This window comes from Caloenas nicobarica, chromosome 1 (genome assembly GCF_036013445.1).
Source record: "Caloenas nicobarica isolate bCalNic1 chromosome 1, bCalNic1.hap1, whole genome shotgun sequence".
Taxonomy (NCBI): Eukaryota; Metazoa; Chordata; class Aves; order Columbiformes; family Columbidae; genus Caloenas; species Caloenas nicobarica.
This window is the reverse complement of record NC_088245.1, coordinates 84,538,938-84,558,445: the sequence shown is the minus strand read 5'-3', so window position 1 is coordinate 84,558,445 and position 19,508 is coordinate 84,538,938. Positions and strand designations below refer to the sequence as shown.

The 19,508-nt window shown below is 47.3% G+C and overlaps 1 long non-coding RNA gene across 1 annotated transcript; it reads right to left on the bottom strand.

The window, feature by feature from the left end:
- Positions 1–1,661: 1,661 nt before the first annotated feature.
- Positions 1,662–18,898, bottom strand: LOC135998210 (uncharacterized). Its single transcript, XR_010607527.1, has 3 exons — positions 18,801–18,898; positions 16,177–16,345; positions 1,662–2,038 (listed from the first exon to the last, which is right to left on the bottom strand). It is a non-coding gene; the product is annotated as an uncharacterized LOC135998210 (long non-coding RNA).
- Between the last annotated feature and the right edge of the window lie 610 nt (positions 18,899–19,508).

Genomic DNA, 19,508 nt, shown 5'->3' with positions numbered 1-19,508 from the left:
ACATTAGGAAAAGGTTCTTCCCCCAGAGGGTGGTGGAGCACTGGAACAGGCTCCCCAGGGAGGTGTCACGGCCCCAAGCCTGGCAGTGTTCAAGAAGAGACTGGACAAGGCCCTCAGACACATGGTGTGAACCGTGGGTCTGTCATATGCAGAAATAGGAGTTGGACTTGATGATCCTTGTGGTCCCTTCCAACTCAGGGCATTCTATGATTACGATTTTAAGGCTTATGGTATCCTGGGCTAGATTAGGAGGAGTGTTGCCAGCAGGGCAAGGGAGGTGGTCCTTCCCCTCTGCTCAGCACTGGTGAGGTCGCACCTGTAGTGCTGCATCAAGTGCTGGGATCCCCAGTACAAGAAAGATATGGACATACTGGAGAGTGTCCAATGAAGGGCCATGAACATAATGAAGGGACTGAAGCACCTCTCCTATCCGGAAAGGCTGAGAGAGCTGGGATGGTTTAGCCTGGAGAAGATACCGTTTGGAGGGGAACATGTTAATGTATATAAATACCTGAAGGGAAGGTACAAAGAGGATGGAGCCAGGCTCTTTTCAGTGGTGCCCAGTGACAGGACCAGAGACAATGGGTACTATCTGAAACAGAGGTTCCCTCTGAACATCAGGAAACACTTTTTACTGTGAGAATGAGCAAACACTGGCACTGGTTGCCCAGATAGGTTGTGAAGTCTGCCTCCATGGAGATATTCAAAAGCCATATGGACATAATCCTGGACAAATGGTTCTAGGTGGCCCTGTGTGAGCAAGAGGTTGGAACAGATGACCTCCAGAGGTCATGCAATCACAGAATGGTTGGGTTGGAAGGGATATTTAAAGACTATCTAAACCAGCTCCCCTGGGCAGGGACATCTTTCACCAGGTCAGATTGCTCAAAGCCCATCCAACCTGACCATGAACACTTCCAGGGAGGGGGCAACTACAACTTCTTTGGGCAATCTATTCCAGTATTTCACCACCCCATCATAAAAAAAAAATATTTCTTATGTCTAATATAAATCCACCTTCTTTTAGTTTAAAACTTTGCCTCTTGTCCTGCCACTACAGGCCTTTGTAAAAAAGTCTTTCTCCATCTTTCTTATAAGTTCTCTTTATATATTGAAAGGCCACAATAAGGTCTCCCCAGAGCCTTCTCTTCTCCAGGCTGAACAACCCCAACTCTCTCAGTCTTTCTTCATAGGAGAGGTGTTCCAGCCATCTAATCTGAGATCCATTCCAACCTCAACCATTCAGTGATTTTGTGTTTCTTCAACAGCTCAAATTTTAGACACTAGTGAATAAAATCTCTGTGTGATACCTCATGTTCAAATGAGGTGCTCAATTTAATAGTGCTTGCCATTTTTTTGGTAGGAACACTGATTACAAAAATCTCCTTGTTATTGTTCCAAGTTTGAAAGTGACTCTCAGATCTTTATTTAATGTTGGAAAATTGAGTTGAGCGGACATATTGAAAAAAGTATTTTGACATATTTCTGTGACATTTAATACACTATGTGCCCTAGAAATATTATGCATATTTGTATGTGCATTTTTCATAGGGATGCAACTGGATCCACCACGTTCAACGAGTCTTCTTGGTCTATGAATGTGTGATATTTGTGACACAGTCTTACTTATAGGGCAGAAGAAACTGCTCCCTGTCCTTTGGCTATAATATTATGCTTCAAAATGCGGATTTTTTAAAATGCATAAGACTTTTGCCATCATAACATAGGCACACTTATGTTAATTATTTATTTACTTTCCCTTACAAAATACTGCTCTCCAGCTACACAACTCTTATTAAAAATGTAGAGCACAGTCTGTGCTATGACAAATCTTCAATTTAATTTGAGATTATAAATAGCAGCAAATGTGACTTAAGCATGGTCATTTGATTGTCTGTCTCCAGGAAATTTTTTTACCCTCAAAGGCCACCTGTGCATCATGTGCATTTAGGTGTGTTCCAACTGAGTGCTCCAATTCCGTATGTCACTTCAGTCTGTTTATTTATTTCAGGTGCCCACTGTAAGTAGCTATGTTGTTCTGAAAAAAAAAAAAAAAAGCCCAATAAATATAAAGCATGAGAAAGGAATAAAATACAGGAAACACTGAACAGGAAGGAAATACTGTCTTTGCTGCTGATGGCTTAATCAGACTTATGTGGTCTTTCTCTGCCAAAGAACATTTCACAACTCTTAATATTTTTGTTTCAAATCAGAACAAAAGGGCAACCCTTCTAAAGAAGGAGTGAGCATTGGTGAGGAGCAGGGAATGCTCCAGAACAGTGAGGAGCAGGGAGAGTAGGTAAGTTTTCTGTGATTGCAAACTGCTGACTCTGAATTTCTGAAACAGAAATAGAAATATGCTCCTCTGGAAACATTTAGACAAGCTCTGCACTTGAGTTTTCAAATGTAAAACCACAAATTTCTTTTTGCTAAATTCACAGGTTGGGAAACTTCATTTAGCAAAAGGAGAAATCCCCACATGACCTCTAACCAGAGAACGGGAGGATGAGTAACATTTCCTTTTACACTTCTTTTTTTAGCATTAAAACTAGTTCTTTCATCCAAGAGGATTAGGGATAAGATGGTGGTGGGAAAAGAATCAAAGATTAGAGAGAAAGCAGAAGATTAGACTAAATAAGCTTGAATGCATAGGTTTAAATGCAGGTTCCCAAAATCCTGACTCTTGCTATAGAATTCCAAGTGCACGGAGAAAAAAAAAAAAGCTCTTAACAATATCTCATGGCTTTGACTTTGATTTTAGGTCTAGGACATGAACACTCATTACAAACAAAACAAAAAACCTCAGAAAACTTAAATATTTCACTCAAACCACCCAATGTGCAGCTGCATTTACTGTGATAAATTCAGTAAATCATTGTGCTTCTCTACTTGCTTCCTTGTTCTCTCAACAGTCCTTAGCAAAGGTGATTTAGCAGCATTTTCCATATATCCTGTGGCTGTGCAACTTGAAAAATGACAGTATATTTTGCAAGGCTGACTGTTTAAAGATAGTAGCTTCCGTCTCCACATAAAAACAGAGATACATCTATTTTCTCTGCTAATTATAAGTATTGGGATCTTGCAGCTAGAACATTTTTTCCCACTTGGATTTGTTTAAGTTTTTATGACACAGGTGGTTTACTGTCTCTATGCCACCAAGGATAAAGAGCATGACAATGCAGAGAAGAAAACTCATTAAAAAGTAAAGCTCTGACACTCCATTCAAGGTTGTATCTCTGAGCTTTGCTGAGAAATGAGCTACTTGTGCGGTTATATGTCAATATGAAGCAACCAAAAGCAATGTAAGAAAACTAAGTGAGCAGAACAATTTGTCTTTAAAACACACAGGCACTGTGAGGAGTTCAAGAGTTGGGTACATCTATAGAGACGAATTCTCATGTCGGGAACAGTAGGGAAATTATTTGCCAAGAAGCACTGGGAGTGGCTTGTGAGCTGAAGGCTTGTTTTGTAACAATGTGGCATGGGTACAATGCTTATACTCTGATTTTAATAGACATTGTATTGAACTGAAAAGGCTAATTATAGATTCAAGATTTTTATATCACTGTGAACAACACTACATAAAGAATACAGAACTGGCTGTGCTAATAGACCTTATGGCAACAACAGACAGCAACTGGTTACTAAACTAGTGATGGCTATCCAAAAAAAAATCCACCCTTTGTCTTTTTCAGTGTGCAGCAAACTCTAAAGATTTGCCTGTGAGCATTATATGACTTGAAATGACTCAGTTAAAGGTATGATTGCATTCTGCCTTCCAGACTTTGTCAGTTTTAAGTGCTTTCTGCAGCCAGATGACGGCAGAGATTACATCACTCTTAAAACAAATTACCATTGAAGTTGAGGTAATTTTGGAGGAGCAGACTTCACAGGTAGCTGTGCAAAATGCAATGGTTAGCATGACTTGCAAAGATAAGTGGAAAGTATATTTCTCTAACTCATTGCTTGCTGAGAATATTCCCTTAATTCTGCAGCACAGACCAAAATACTGTGAGCTAACAAGTTTAATGGACCCTGGGCAATCTGAAAAAGATATCTGAAGAGGACATTTCAAATGGAGTTGGAAAGAATTGCGTGAAGAACGCAGAGGGATTTAGCCCTTAACACTAGATATGAGGAGAGTAGACTTCAGGCTGCTCAGAGAAGTACTTAGTATGATTCCATGGGAAGAAGCTCTTGAAGGTGTTGGGGTCCATCAGTGTTAGTCAGCTTTTAAGTACCACCTACTAAAAGCACAGGACCAGGTCATTCCAAAATGCCAAAAATCTAGCAGGCAAGGTAAAAAGCCAGCTTGGTTGAGCAGTGATCCTCTTCTGAAACACAGCAAAAAAAGAAATTACATGGTCAGCAGAAGCAAGGTCAGGCAACATGGGAGGACTACAGAGATGCTGTTTGCCATTGTAGAGAGGAAATTAGTGCTGCAAAAGCTCCATTAGAATTGAAGCTGGCCAATACTGTGAAGGCTTTCAAAAATATGTTTATGGCAACAGGCAAATTAGAAATAACATTGGCCAATTAATTGATGAGCATGGTCACCTTATAAACAGGGACACAGACAAAGCCAAGACATTTAATGTTTACTTCAACTCCGTCTTCAACACCAAAGATGGACTTGGGGGCCCATATAGCCTAGGGCTAGAGAACCATGGCTGTGAGAACAACAAACTCACAATCAATCTGGACTCATATGGGATTTGCTACTCCAGCTAGATCCCTACAAGTCAATGGGGCCTGATGGGATTCATCCAAGGGTGCTTAAAGAGCTGGCTGGCGTCATAGGAAGACCTCTCTCTGCGATTATTCAACACTCCTGGGAATATGGAGAGGTCCTGGAAGACTGGAAGCTGGCAAATATTGTCCCAGTCTACAAGAAGGGCAACAAGTATGACCATCGCATTTACAGGCCTGTCAGTCTCCCTTCTATGCCTGGCAAAATCATGGAGCAGATTGTTCTGGGAGTTACTGAAAACCATTTGAATGACAACACAGTCATTAGTCCCAGTCAGCACAGGTTCATGAGGGGAAAGTCTTTCCTGACCAACTTAATTTCGTTCTACGACAAGGTTACCCACCTAGCTGGCCAAGGGAAGCCTATAGACGAGATCTTTTAGCATACCAGGTTCCAGTATAAGTTGGAGAATGACTGCTGGAGAGCAGTGAAGGGGACCTGGAGGTCCTGGTGGACAGCAGGATGACCATGAGCCAGCACCGTGCCCTTGCGGTCAGGAAGGCCGATGGCATCGTGGAGTGTATTAGAAGAGGGGTGGTTTGTATGTCGAGAGAGGTTCTCCTCCACCTCTACATCGCCCTGCGCGGCCGCTAAAGCCCAGGGGGCTGGCGGGCGGGCAGGAAAAGGGCGGGGTGGGGATCGAACCGGGTGCCCTGAAGACCAGCGTCCCGCCACCTGGCCGCTCCTCTACCGCGATCCCCACCGCCGGGGGGCGCCACAGCGCCCCCTACAAACCTCGACCCGCCCGCCCAGCCCGGCCCAGCCCGGGGGGCGCCCACCGCCTCGCTGCCTCCCACCAGCGCGCCACGCCGACACCGCCCGCCTCACAGCCCCAAATGCTCCTCCCGCACACAAACAACAGCCTCGAGCCCCCCGGCCCTGTCCCCGCTTCCTCCCCCTCTGCACACCACCTGCAGCCCCGCTACAACCCCACCTGCCCCCCCGCCCAAACACACACTCCCCCACCCGCCCCCCCCGGCCCCGAGTCTTCCTCCCCGCTCCCCTGCCCGCTGCTCCTCCTCCCTCCGTCCCTCCCTCCCTGCGCCCAACTCTGCCTCGCCTGCCCGAGCCCAAGACCTCCCGCTGCTGCCAGCTGCCTGCTCGGGCCTGAGCGGGCGGGTCGAGGTTTGTAGGGGGCGCTGTGGCGCCCCCCGGCGGTGGGGATCGCGGTAGAGGAGCGGCCAGGTCGCGGGACGCTGGTCCGCAGGGCACCCGGTTCGATCCCCACCCCGCCCTTTTCCTGCCCCCCCGCGCCCCTGCCTCGCTCTCTCGCCTTTGCCGGAGCCCTGCAAGGAGCCCTTCAAGGAGGAATGTTGTTTTTGCAGCTCATCTGGCACCTGAGCCCAGCGGGGGGAAGGACCGAGAGACAGCACACTAGGAATCCTTCACAGAAACCAACTCTCTTCCAACTAATCCTGCCATGCAAACTGGTTCCTGCATTTAAAAAACAAGTAAATCTAGAGGGAAGGCTAACCAGGAGCCCATCTTTTAAAGAGATCGATCAGGGGAAGGGGCTTGTTAGGATTACATGAATGCATCGCGGAAACTGAGGCAGGCGTCGGGCAGTGCGTAAACCCTGCAGTACCCAGCTCGTGGGGAACAGGGCAGGGCATTTGCGGCCGGCATTTGGGGAGGGATGTAAGCAGGGCTTTTTGCCCTATTGCCAACTTTTAGGTAGAACACTCCGTTTTGCAAAAGCGTTAGTAAAATATGCTTTGCTGAGAGATCCTGCCTGAGCCTATTCTATTGGCAACATGGTCGTTTCCTACAAGTCTGGGGGCTCGTCCGAGATTCGACGTCGTCATCTCGGGGGTCCCTATCGCCAAAGGACGGGAAGGCGCGGGGGCCCCGTTGATTTCAATGGTCTTCTGAATGGTCGGTGGGGACTCCAGCAGGGCCGGACAGAAAGCCCGAGGCTGTATGGAAGAAGGCGGATCCCTGCAAACCACAGGGGAAAGGATAAAGGAAAAAGTGGGAGGCATGATACGAGCGACCGGGCAGCTCTGTGCACGGACCAAGGTAAGAAAACAGACTGTTAAGTGCTACCTTGGTGGCCGGGGGCGTTCTGAGAGGAGGGACGAGGCGGAAGGAGAAGCCTCGGGACTCAGAATGGGAAATAGAAAGGAAAAATGCTAGGCCTAGGGAGGATAAAGGAAAAACCACCATAAAGAGGATGGTTGGAAACGAGTATGAAATCCTTGAGAAAGAATTTTAGCTGCAGTGGTGTGTAAGTTAACTAAGGCGCCTGTGGAGCTGGTCTCTGCAGCATCCTACGCTCCTCCCTGTGTGTCGCTTCTTGATTCCCTTCCCAACTGTCTTTGCTGTCCTTACTGCCTTTGTTGGGCTTTACCCTGGGATTGCCCAAGTTGTTTTCCAATGCAGCCGGCAGGGGAGCGTGTGTGTGTGTTTGTGCAGTGGAAGAATTGGGGGATTGGACTAGATGACCTTTTGAGGTCCCTTCCAATCCCTAACATTCTGTGATTCTGTGGATAGGGGTATGAAATGCTCTTCTCCCCTCCAGTGTTACATGTATGTAGCCACCAGCTCTGGGACCCTGGGGATTTGGTTCTGTGAGGAAATCAAACCCGTACGTTAAGGGAAGATGGGGACTGATGTGGATCTTTATTTTCTAATATTTTTTTTTGGGATACAATCCATCCTGAGCCGATGTTAACCTCTTATTGAGAGAGCTGGCCGGTCCAGAAAGATAATTAAGCAGAATGTGGAATTAGCCCTACAGACAGGGGGAGATTGGACTGCCTGGCCTCAAGGTGATTCTAATTGAGATGATAATAATCAAACAAATGGAGAAAATTGCCAAACAGTGGTTAAAAAAAAATCTGATAAAAGTGATTAGAGCTTTTGAGGAGATCAGAGTAAATTGAACGGAAGCGCGGGAATGTAGACAGAAGCCAGAGCAGCACCCCAGCGTCGACTGGGGAAGATTTTGGAAGGCTTTGTAATGAACTGGTAGCAAGTGTGGTTGTGGGTCTATGGAAGTATTTCAGTGAGCATGTGCCAGGCTGGCAAGAGGAATTTGCAAAAATTCTGAGTGTGGCTGTGTATGTTTATGATGGTCCGGAAGAGAAGCAAAAAGTTGAACTAATGAAAGAAAGATGGAACAGGAGATTGGTTTGTAGCAGCAGCTTTAGCTAGAAATTTGCATGTGAGAGACAAAGATTGGAGGGGAAAATTAAAAAAAAAAAAAAAAAAAAAAAAAGAAAAGAAAACCTGGAGGATTTAGAGTGAAGACAGGTGATAAAAGGGAAAGATTGAGAGAAAACAGAATGCTATTTTTGTGGAAATCTGGAATATTTACCCCTAAGGTGGCAACCATTCGCAATGACTGAAGGAGGAAAACTCAATAGACTTTGGAAAATCAGAGGGGCTGAAAATGTTTGTGGGTTGTGGTTTGGGGGTTTTTTTTGCTTGTGTGTTTTGTGGGTTTTGTTTGTGTTTTGTTTTTTTTTTTTCATGTGGGGAAACTTGTTTAAACGGCAAAAGGGCACATAACTGGTAAAGCAGGAGGCCATGACGCCGAATTTTTAGTAGATATGGAAACTACCCTATCCCTTTTAAATTTTATCCTAAAGAGATCTAAGACCGACTGAAGGTAGAGTTGTAATTAAGTGGGTAGCAGAGGGAAGGAGAGAGAATTCTGAATAAACTCCTGTTTGTGACTATAGGAATTAAAAGTGTATGGGGAAGGTTTGTATTAGTGGAAGAGTCCCCAGCTTATTTATTAGGGAGAGATCTTTTACGGGCTCTAGGTGTGGAAACACAGTTATTGCCTGGGGGGGAGGGGTGACAAGGAGAAAATCTGAAAGACATTACCAAGAAGTTTGTGTTGGGTTTGGCTGGGGTGGAGTTAATTCTCTTTATGGTAGCTAGTATGGGACTATGTTTTGGATTTATGCTAAAAACAGATACAGAGATGTTTTCATTATTGTTGAGCAACGTTTGCAAAGAGTGGAGGCCAGTTCTGCCTCTCACACCGTCCTGTCAGCAAGTGGGCTGGGGGGCCAGGGAGCTGGCAGAGGGGACACAGCTGGGACAGCTGACCCAAACAAAGATTGATTGAAGGATACTCTGTTTATCTATGTATCGCCCCAGTGTAGGAAACACTTACCTTGCAAGTATAATGGGCCCAGGCAGGGTCTCTCAGCAAAGTATATTTTAATAACGATTTTGCAAGGTCGGGTGTTCTACCTAAAGGTAGGCACACATAATAAGGCAAAAAGCCCCTGCCTATATCCCCCCAAATTCCTGCCGCAGTTTCCCTCCCCTGTTCCCCATTGGTTGGGTACTGCAGGGTTTACCGACTACCCGACACCTGCCTCAGTTTACATATTTCATTCATCTCATTCGAACGGTACCCTTCCCCTTATCGATCTAATTAAAATATGGGTTCCTGGCTCTTTGGCTACCCTTCCCCCTAGATTAAATACAGGTATCAGCATGCATTGCGGGATGAGTTTGAAGAGGCTTTGTTTTACACTAAGGATTCATAGCCAGATGTGTCTCGGTCCTTCCCCCCAGCTGGGGTCAGGCACCAGCTCCTTAGTTTTGTAAAAACAACATTCCTTCATTAAATGTTCCTTACATTTAGCAAAAAAAAAGATCAGCGTGAATCTTTTTCTAAGCTTCAGCTGTGTCAGAAAGAAATAAAATATTTAGGATTCATATTAAAAGGAAAAATTAGTAGACCCTGAATGGGTCCAAGCTCTTGTAGAAACACCTCGACCAGATCTCAAAGAAGCAATTGTCAAAATTAGTATTAGAAACTAGATTACCCTGGACTAGATGTCTACCTCTAGCCCTAGGGAGAACCAGAACTGCTTCTCACAAGGATATAGGAGTTTCGCCTTCTGAAATGCTCTTTGGGCTACCATACCTGGGCAGAAATACTGGACCCCCACAGTTCGAAACTAAGGATATGTTTCTCAAAAACTATATGCTCGGCTTGTCTTCTTTTCTAGTTTCTCTCAAGCACCAAGGGCTGCTAGCACAATCTCTGCCATTAGAGTTTGCAGCTCACAAGTTTCAGCCCAGAAATTGGGTCTTGGTCAAATCCTGGAAGGAAACTAAGCTTCAGCCAGATTTGGTGGTCGGGGGCATTCTGTGTCCGAGGACGTGTTCCATGCGCTATCGAGACGGCTCTAGCAAAGAAAATGCCTTTAGGGCCACCGCTGTACTCTGATAAAATGATGCTGCTAAAAGAACAGGGAGAACAATACTAAATACGTAAGTCACGAAGAAAAGTGCGAAATCATATTGTCTAGGCTTGAAGCCACCTACGAGACCGTATCATAAAATAATTCCAAAACAACAAAAGTAAAAACAAGGAGTGGAGGAAATTGAAAGGAGGAGCCACTGAAGGAGGAACGTTGTTCTTACAACTGATCTGGCACCTGACCCCAGCAGGGGGGAATGATTGAGAGACATGGGACTATGAATCCTTAATGTATGAGTACAAAGCAGGTGGCCTGATCAGCTGAAACCGCACATAAGTGGGGTTCGAGTTTAGAAAGCAAGGGGGTCCTTTCTGAACCTCGTGACTCAACGGGAGGGTCTCCCTGAGTGATTTTTCTGAGTGATGTGAAATAAACTCGGTATAGAAAAGGGGACGCCCTTGGCCAAGGTATTGCAAAATTGGGAAAAGATCCAGCAAGTTTGTCAAGAAAAGCATGCAATGATCTTATGTGGAGAAGATTGGCAAATTGTAACTAAAACTCAGCTAGAAAGCAGATGTCCTGGACAAATGAATTCCTGGTATGTACAGGATGATTGGGCATACGAGCAGCATCAAGAGGATGGTGGCAAATGAGTATAAAGTCTTGGGCTCGGGCAGGCGAGGCAGAGTTGGGCACAGGGAGGGAGGGGGAGCAGCGGGCAGGAAGGCTCGGGGCTGCGGTGGGCTGAGTGGGGGTGGGTGTGGGTGGGGGTGTGTGGGGGTGTTTGGGCGGGGGGTCGAGGTTTGTAGGGGGCGCTGTGGCGCCCCCTGGCGGTGGGGATCGCGGTAGAGGAGCGGCCAGGTCGCGGGACGCTGGTCCGCAGGGCACCCGGTTCGATCCCCACCCCGCCCTTTTCCTGCCCCCCCGCGCCCCTGCCTCGCTCTCTCGCCCTCGCCTCAGCCCCCCCTGGCCCGCCACCAAGCGCCCAAAGCCCTTCGCCTCTCCTCCTTGCCGCTCACCAGCCTGCACTGGCTGCCGCCCGCTTGGCCCTCTTGCTCTCGCCTCACCGGCCCCCGGCAGCCACACAGCCAGGGACACCCCGGCAGCACCGCAGGAGGGGAGCCCTCTGGGCCGCTGCCCTCCTGACCACCCCCAAGTCCATCCAAATCTTGCATGCGCTAGTAAAGCCTGACCTGGGCCACAAAGGCAGCAGCAAGGCAGAGTAGGGCTGTCCTCAGACCATGCATCACAATGTGTTGCAGATGTGGTCAATCAAGTGAGTAGAGCCCTAGGGATACAATGGGAATTGCATACTCCATACCCAGCACAGCCAAGTGGCAAGGTGCAACGAATGAATTAGGCTTTCAAGCTACAGTTAAGATATGTCAAGAAACTTCCCTGACCTGGGTGCAAGTCCTCCCAACAGCCCTTCTCAGAATAAGAATCCAGCCCAGGGGCATCCTTCAAGTTAGCCCTCTGAACTGCTGTGTGAGCGACCTTACCAAATAGCACATGTCCCTGGAGACATGCATGTTAAAGGGGGTGTTGACCTCTATCTCTGTCTTCTGTCTTTGAGTAAAACTCTACAGGATCTGCAGCGGCTCGTCACGACCTCGAGACCAACTGGACTCAAAGTTCCGGCTCACCATTTCAAGCCAGGAGACTGGACGTACCTCAGAGGCTGGGACCCCGAAACTTTGCAGCCTGAGTGGAAAGGATCATATGAAGTGCTCCTGACCAACTTTCACAGCATTGAAGCTGGATAGGGTAAGATCTTGGGTTCATTATTCGAGAGCAAACAATGCAGTAGCCCGTTGGGTCTCAGAGAACACACATCCCTTCAAGCTTCGATTGACAAAGAGGGTCTTCCTACCAAAATGAAAGCGAGAGATTATCTTATTATTAGCATTGTTTCTCTAGAGAGTTGGGGGGTTTGGATAGCACCTTGGGATAAGAACACACATTTAAAGTCGGTCCAAACTATCTCCCAAGCAATAGATGTCATTGCTGGATCTGCAGGCACATGCCAGAGTATGCTAGTAAAGAGATAGGGATAGATACAATTGGAATGCCCTTCTCAGATGTAAGGGAAACAGGAGACTGGATAAAAAGCGTAACTTCCTTGAGAAATAATCCAGAGAAAGATGACTTACCAATCAGTGTGCAAGTACCTGTGGAATTACCCTATAAATATTCCTGTGTACAGAGTGTGTGAGCGGAGATACCACAGGCCTAAACTGCTCAGCAGAAGTTGGCAATACGACAAATTGTGCAAAAATTTTACTGCGGATCCATGACTCAAAATTTCATATGGCCGGTCCCCAATAGCACAGTATGGCAGTATTGACTCCGTGGACAAGCTGCGCAGAAGGTGCTACCTTACGGATGGAATGGTCTTTTACCCTGCGAGCTTTAGTACCGGATATCAGAGGAATTGGCAAAAATTGGAGCCCGTTGGGCTCATGTTTAAGAACCTAGGTGACACATGCCAAATGAGTCATAAATGCCATAGCTGAGCAACCCACCAGATTTCATACTTTTGTAAGAAGTTTTTACCTTGGCTTAGAGTAAATGAATTAGAGAAAACATAAGTCAATATCTCAGCCACCACAGAAAGCACAGACAATCGAGCTGTAGATGCTCTCTTAGCTGTACAAGAAGAAGCCACCAGCTTATCACAAGTAGTTATGCAAAACAGGATGGCTCCAGATCTACCTTCAGCCTCACAAGGAGGAGTATGCACAGTCATTAACACTAGCTGTTGTGCACACACAGACCACAGTGCAAGAGTTTCTCCTGATGTACAGCAAATACGGCAGCAAACACAAATTTTGCACAAAGTTAACCCAGATGACACCATCAGGGGATCTGAGGAAGTTTAGAAGACAACAAATTCGTAGCTACCAAACTTAAATTGGTTAAATATCTATTTGCAATCACGATACACATTCTTGCAGTTCGCATTCTAGCCTGCCTTGCAGCTCACTGTTTTAGGTGGTGCAGTGATAACTGTTTCCAACTCCAGTACAGAAATTATAAAAACTAATAATTATGAGACATGTTCTACATGAACAAGTTTCAAGAAAAGGGAGGACTTGATAAGAGCAGCGAAAATCTTTTAGAAACCCCTTGGCCTAATGTAGCAAGACTAGGCCTAATGTAACAGAAACCTAACAGAGAAAGGATAGCTCGATAGCGACTGGACATGAGGCAAAGCGGGATGTCCTCGGCTTGCAAGCTGGGAAAGCACAATGTTCCACTAAATGAAGAAAGAGCTACATGACGTTTGCTGAGTAGCAGCACAAAATGACAATGTGCATGCTCAAGAAATGAGGTCAAGAAGCTGACAGGGGGTGCACCAGGCTGCGAAGAACATTGGGGACCACTAGACACCCTTGAGGGAGAGCCTCAAATACCAAAGTTGGACTTCCGCCAAAGGCGGGGTTGTCAAATAATGTATGCTTAATGCATTAAATAAGCAGTGGAAACAAAAGAATATGCAGTAGGTAGATGTAATAAATAACAAGAAGTGCAAATCATGCGCATGCTTGATTACAGGAACGATCCTCCGAGTATCCAATGCGCTGCAATAGGAGTGCCAGCTTTTTAACACTTTCAAAACAGTGTTAAGGAGTCTTTTTGCCGACTTTTCGGTATCACTTGCTCCGAGGCCCGAGCAGGCAGCTGGCAGCAGCGGGAGGTCTTGGGCTCGGGCAGGCGAGGCAGAGTTGGGCGCAGGGAGGGAGGGAGGGGGAGCAGCGGGCAGGGGAGCGGGGAGGAAGGCTCGGGGCCGGGGGGGGGGCGGGTGGGGGAGTGTGTGTTTGGGCGGGGGGGCAGGTGGGGTTGTAGCGGGGCTGCAGGTGGTGTGCAGAGGGGGAGGAAGGGGGGACAGGGCCGGGGGGCTCGAGGCTGTTGTTTGTGTGCGGGAGGAGCATTTGGGGCTGTGAGGCGGGCGGTGTCGGCGTGGCGCGCTGGTGGGAGGCAGCGAGGCGGTGGGTGCCCCCCGGGCTGGGCGGGCGGGTCGAGGTTTGCAGGGGGCGCTGTGGCCCCTCCCGAGCTCTCCCACAGCCCCAGCCTCAGCACAGCAGCCCCGGGCCGGGCGGGCGGGCGCGCAGGGCGCTGTGAGGCCTATAGGGGGCGCCGTGCGTTCCCCGGCCGTGGGATCTCGCTGGAGGAGCGGCCAGGTCGCCGGAGAGCGGTCCGGAACGTACCTGGTTCGATCCCCGCTGTTCCCACCCACAAACCCGCCGGCCCCGCGCACCTGCCTCGCTCTCTCGCCTTCGCCTGAGCCCTGCAAGGAGCTAGTGAGGGAGGAATGTTGCTTTGGCAACTGATTTGGCACCCGAGCCCCGCAGGGGGGAACGACTGAGAGACATCAGACTAGCAATCACAGAACGGCAGCGATTGGAAGGGACCTCGAAAGGTCATCCAGTCCAATCCCCCTGCCGGAGCAGGAACACCCAGATGAGGCTACACAGGAAGGCGTCCAGGCGGGTTTGGAATGTCTCCAGAGAAGGAGACTCCACAACCTCCCTGGGCAGCCTGTTCCAGTGCCGCGTCACCCTCATTGTGAAGAAGTTTCTTCTCATATTTAAGTGGAACCTCCTGTGTTCCAGTTTGCACCCATTGCCCCTTGTCTTATCACTGGTTGTCACCGAGAACAGCCTGGCTCCATCCTCCTGACACTCACCCTTTACATATTTATAAACATTAATGAGGTCACCCCTCAGTCTCCTCTTCTCCAAGCTCAAGAGACCCAGCTCCCTCAGCCTTTCCTCATAAGGGAGATGCTCCACCCCCTTAGTCATCTTGGTGGCTCTGCGCTGGACTCTCTCTAGCAGCTCCCTGTCCTTCTTGAGCTGAGGGGCCCAGAACCGGACACAATATTCCAGATGCGGCCTCACCAGGGCAGAGTAGAGGGGGAGGAGAACCTCTCTCGACCTACTAACCACCCCCCTTCTCATACACCCCAGGATGCCATTGGCCTTCCTGGCCACAAGGGCACAGTGCTGGCTCATGGTCATCCTGCTGTCCACCAGGACTCCCAGGTCCCTTTTCCCTACACTGCTCTCTAACAGGTCCTTCCCCAACTTATACTGGAACCTGGGCTTGTTCCTGCCCACATGCAAGACTCTACACTTGCCCTTGTTACATTTCATTAAACTCTCCCCCACCCAACTCTCCAGCCTGTCCAGGTCTCGCTGGATGGCAGCACAGCCTTCTGGCGTGTCGGCCACTCCTCCCAGTTGGGTGTCATCAGCAAACTTGCTGACAGTCACTCTATTCCCTCATCCAAGCCATTGATGAATATACTGTATAGTACTGGTCCCAATACCGACCCTTGAGGGACTCCACTAGATACAGGCCTCCAGCTAGGCTCTGTCCCATTGACCACAACTCTCTGGCTTCTTTCCTTCAGCCAGTTCCCAGTCCACCTCACTACTCCATCATCCAGACCACAGTTCCTCAGTTTAGCTGCGAGGATGCTGTCGGAGACTGTGCCAAATGCTTTACTGAAATCAAGATAGACCACATCCCCTGCTTTGCCATCATCTGTCCGCCTGGTTATGTCCTCATAAAAGCCTATGAGGTTGGTTAAGCATGACTTCCCCTTGGTGAAGCCATGTTGACTGTCCCTAATGACCCACTTATCCTTGATATGCCTTCAGACGGCGCCAAGGATGAGTTGTTCCATCACCTTCCCGAGGATGGAGGTGAGGCTGACCGGTCTATAGTTACGCGGGTCCTCCTTCTTGTCGTTTTTTGAAGACGGGAGTGACATTTGCTTTCCTCCAGTCCTCAGGCACCGCTCCCGTTCCCCACGAATTAGCAAAGATGATGGAGACTGGCTTAGCAATGACTTCAGCCTACTCCCTCAGCACCCGCGGGTGCATCCCATCTGGACCCTTGGATTTATGGATGTCCAGATTGCTTAATCGGTCCTTCACCCAGGCCCTCAGCCTTCCCTAGCCCGGAAGCACCAACACCCATGAAGGAGTGAGCTGTGGGCAATGTCCTGCTTTGCCTTCAGTGTCTCTCCCAATTTTAACTTGCAAATTTGTAGTGGATGAGGGTGTATAACTGCGAGCTGGGGATAACTGTTTTCCAGTGAACGTGAGAGACAAGGACATCGAACTGCTGCCCATGCAAGCTGGTCTCCGAGGACACCTAGCAACTATTCACCTCACACCTGTCAATGCAGTCGTTTCAAAAAAAACCCCAAACCCACTAAGGCAGGGCTATATTTCTCACCTTCCTAGACGACGTCCTTTCCCGACTTGAACCTTTGGCCTCTTTGTGAGGCCTTCGGTTTCATTACTGGGTAGCGGAGGTTTGTTATCGGTCCTTGATTTGGCTTTTCGTAAGTGTATATTGAATCCTGCAATTTTCTGAAGATCCTCTTTGGAACACCTTCAGAAGTCTGCAATGAAAGGAAAGAAATGTTTGTCTGCAACTGCAAACACAGAAGAGCAGTTCAAAATCTGGGCTCAGGTGTGTTGAAGAGGGACGGCATTACCGACTTCCCCCTGGTGACAGAGCGCAGGGTTCTCTAGGAAATCTATTTTAGCCTTCTACTGCACCACACTAGTATGGATGTCAATGCCTAAAGTCTGTGTTGAACTTGTATAAGGAAAAATGGAAAAAAAGAATAAGCCAAGAAGTGCCATCATTATTTTAAAGAAAGATGAGAAAGTCATTTTGCTTATGTCTCCAATAGAAAAGAACCACGGGAAATTGACCCCCAACCCTTCTCTACTCAGTGCTCAGATCTGACAATAGCTCCTCCTTCCCCTTCCCCCTCCTTTCTTCCGAGGTAAACAGTGTCACATTCAGTGCCATGTAGATTACTTGGCATTTCTGAACTGAATCTTAAGTTACCTTTGCACTGATTCATGAAGAGAGAGGAACTGAGCAGCTCAGGCATGGATGTCTATGAGTATTCAAGGGTCCTGGCCTGGCATCAAGATCAGTGGCATTTTATCGATTTATCTTTTCATAGACTGAGCTCTTTGTCGGCCAAAGCTCAGGCAGCTTACCAAAAATCCAACTACAGTCCTCCTGTGTTAACAACATCCAGATTATCGAAGGAAGAACGCTCAAATGTTAAAGTCACCCTTCGTTTGCAGAGAACAGCTGCAGAAACGGAATGCCTGACACAAGCTAGTGCAACAACACAGAAACGTAGAGAAGGAAAGAGAACACCCAACCGCCTGTTCTACTGGTTATTTTCTCCAGTACAGGAGAAACAACCCCCAACTCCGGAGAACAAGCAGGTCGGGGTCATTGATCCCACGAAAACGAGCATAAGAAATACGAAGGTGATTCCCCCGAGTCCAGTAACTCTCTTGCCCTCAAGCCAGACTCGTGCCACAAAAACAAAACTCTTCCCAAAGATTTTATCTTAGTTTGAACGGGTAAGTTGTGATGACAGAGATTCGCCAGGAGTCCTAACCACGGTATCGTTACCTCGTGTTCTGTGGATTGACTGAAAAGTCCAGAAAGTCAAACAAAGACTTTTTATTAAAGCATCCAGAAAGTAGTTACAAGAATTTGGGGCTTGAGGGTGGGGTGCTTGGGGGACTCTATTTTGTTTCTGTGGCGGGAGGCGGGGGGGGTGTTTTGTTTTTTAACTAGGCACCATTCTGCCAAGCCAAGCAAAATTCAGATTGCAATCCCCATAGTGTGGGCGGTTTTTAACTGAGCACATCTGTAAAAAAAAGACTATCAGGCACCAGCACTATCAAAGGTCCTTTATCGCAGGTGCTTTTAAGAGTCACTAGATCTCTTACAAGGAGCCTTGCACAAAACTCATTTTAATCTAACATAAGTCTGTTCCTAATGACAAGCATGAATCTCCCCCTGCTGCTTCTCTTTGACAGCTCCCGGGGGCATGGGGGTGGGCTAAGAGGCAATTAATATCCAGTCACTCAAAGTCCCACAACCACTGCATTCGACAGGCTGTAACAACATGGTTTTCAAAGAAAAATCTCTGTTTACTTCGGAGTAAAAATGCCAAATTCATTCATAGCGAATGTAATTTTAGGACTGTGTACATGTAGGAGTAGTCACATTTCTAGAGTCCTAAAATTACGTTTGGCCCTTTGAAGGCAACCGCAAGGCTGAAGTGTCCCTCGCTGAAAATGAGTTTGACACCCCTGGCTTAGAGGAAAACAAGTTTGCTGTAAAGTCTGCCAATAGCTAGATAAGTCTTTCATACAGCATACTTTCAGCAATCAACGTAATTGAGTTAATATAAAGTTATTATGCACAATTATGACAAAAATCACAGCACAGGATAGCAGCTGAAACCAAATCTCATCATATAAACGTGTGACATAAGAAATTAAAGGTCTTATAATTGGATCTACTTGGTGACTACAAAATCTCTCCCACTGACTGGCAAGTCACCTGGAGCCCTTAGTCTTCTCCTGCTCCAGGTGCCTGGACAAATACACAAACTGTGACAAAAGTGTCTTTACCAGCTGCCTGACTCGTTTTCCACAGATCAAGGGCAACAGAACTGTTGGCAAATTCATTTTCTGTCTTCCCTCCCTCTCAGAAAAGACATGCGACCACAGGCAGCCAGCAAGTACTTGCTGAAAGCTCAGAGCCCCATATGAGGAAACCCGTGCATATTAAAATACATTTGTTTCAATTAGAGCAGGTGAGAAGCTCAAGCACGATTAAAGAGAGAGTACAAAGAACTCTATGCAGCATTAAAATGCTGTCCTACTAGCCGCGTCTAGCAAACAACATACACAGCTAAGACCAACACACTATTTCAGATGGAGCTTCTAAAGGGTTCTAACATGCATGCAGCATAATAGACACTACCTAAGAGTACACAAACATAGTTAAGCATTAGTTCCTGTTACCTGTGATACGACTGGGCCACTGACATTAGTAGAGCTTCGATGAACCACTCCTGCCAGCACGCTGGTCAGATTGTAGGTGTCCTGAAGAGCTTCTCTAGTCTCACTGTCTAAAGCTGGAATTTAAGAATTGTTAACAAAAATCCCTGTCAAACAGCAAAGGCAGCTGTTGTATTAGCTCCCAATCTAAGCAGAAGCCAAAGTCTTTGACCAGTTTTTCACGTCTGTTTCACAAACAGCTACAAATAAATCACAGCTCCTATGCACTTGCATCTCTAACTTACTTCCGAAATTGGGGTTAACTGAAACACTAATGCTTTTCCTCCAGAGGCTTGAACACCGAAGGAATGGCCTACCTCCTACCTACAAAGTTGTAGTTCTGTTTGAGACCACAAAACCTGCACTTGAAAGGCTTTAAAAGCTTAAAAACAATTCTCTCCCTTTCTTGCTTCACACTAGAGTGGGCAAGTAGACCAAAACCGACACCTTGATAGGGTTATGTAGGAAGAGTTAAACAAAAAAAGCCGGTTCTGCTTAGGGAGCCCTGAAAAAGACGTAGCAAACAAGGATGACAGGTAAAGCGCCAGATCAGTTGGAGAGGGACTAATTCTTAAAACTTTCCCGACCCAGCAGGTTGGAGAAGGTAGTTACGGACCCCAGCAACCACTATAATTTAAAAAGTAACTGTTTCAAAAACCTGAAAGAAGCTCA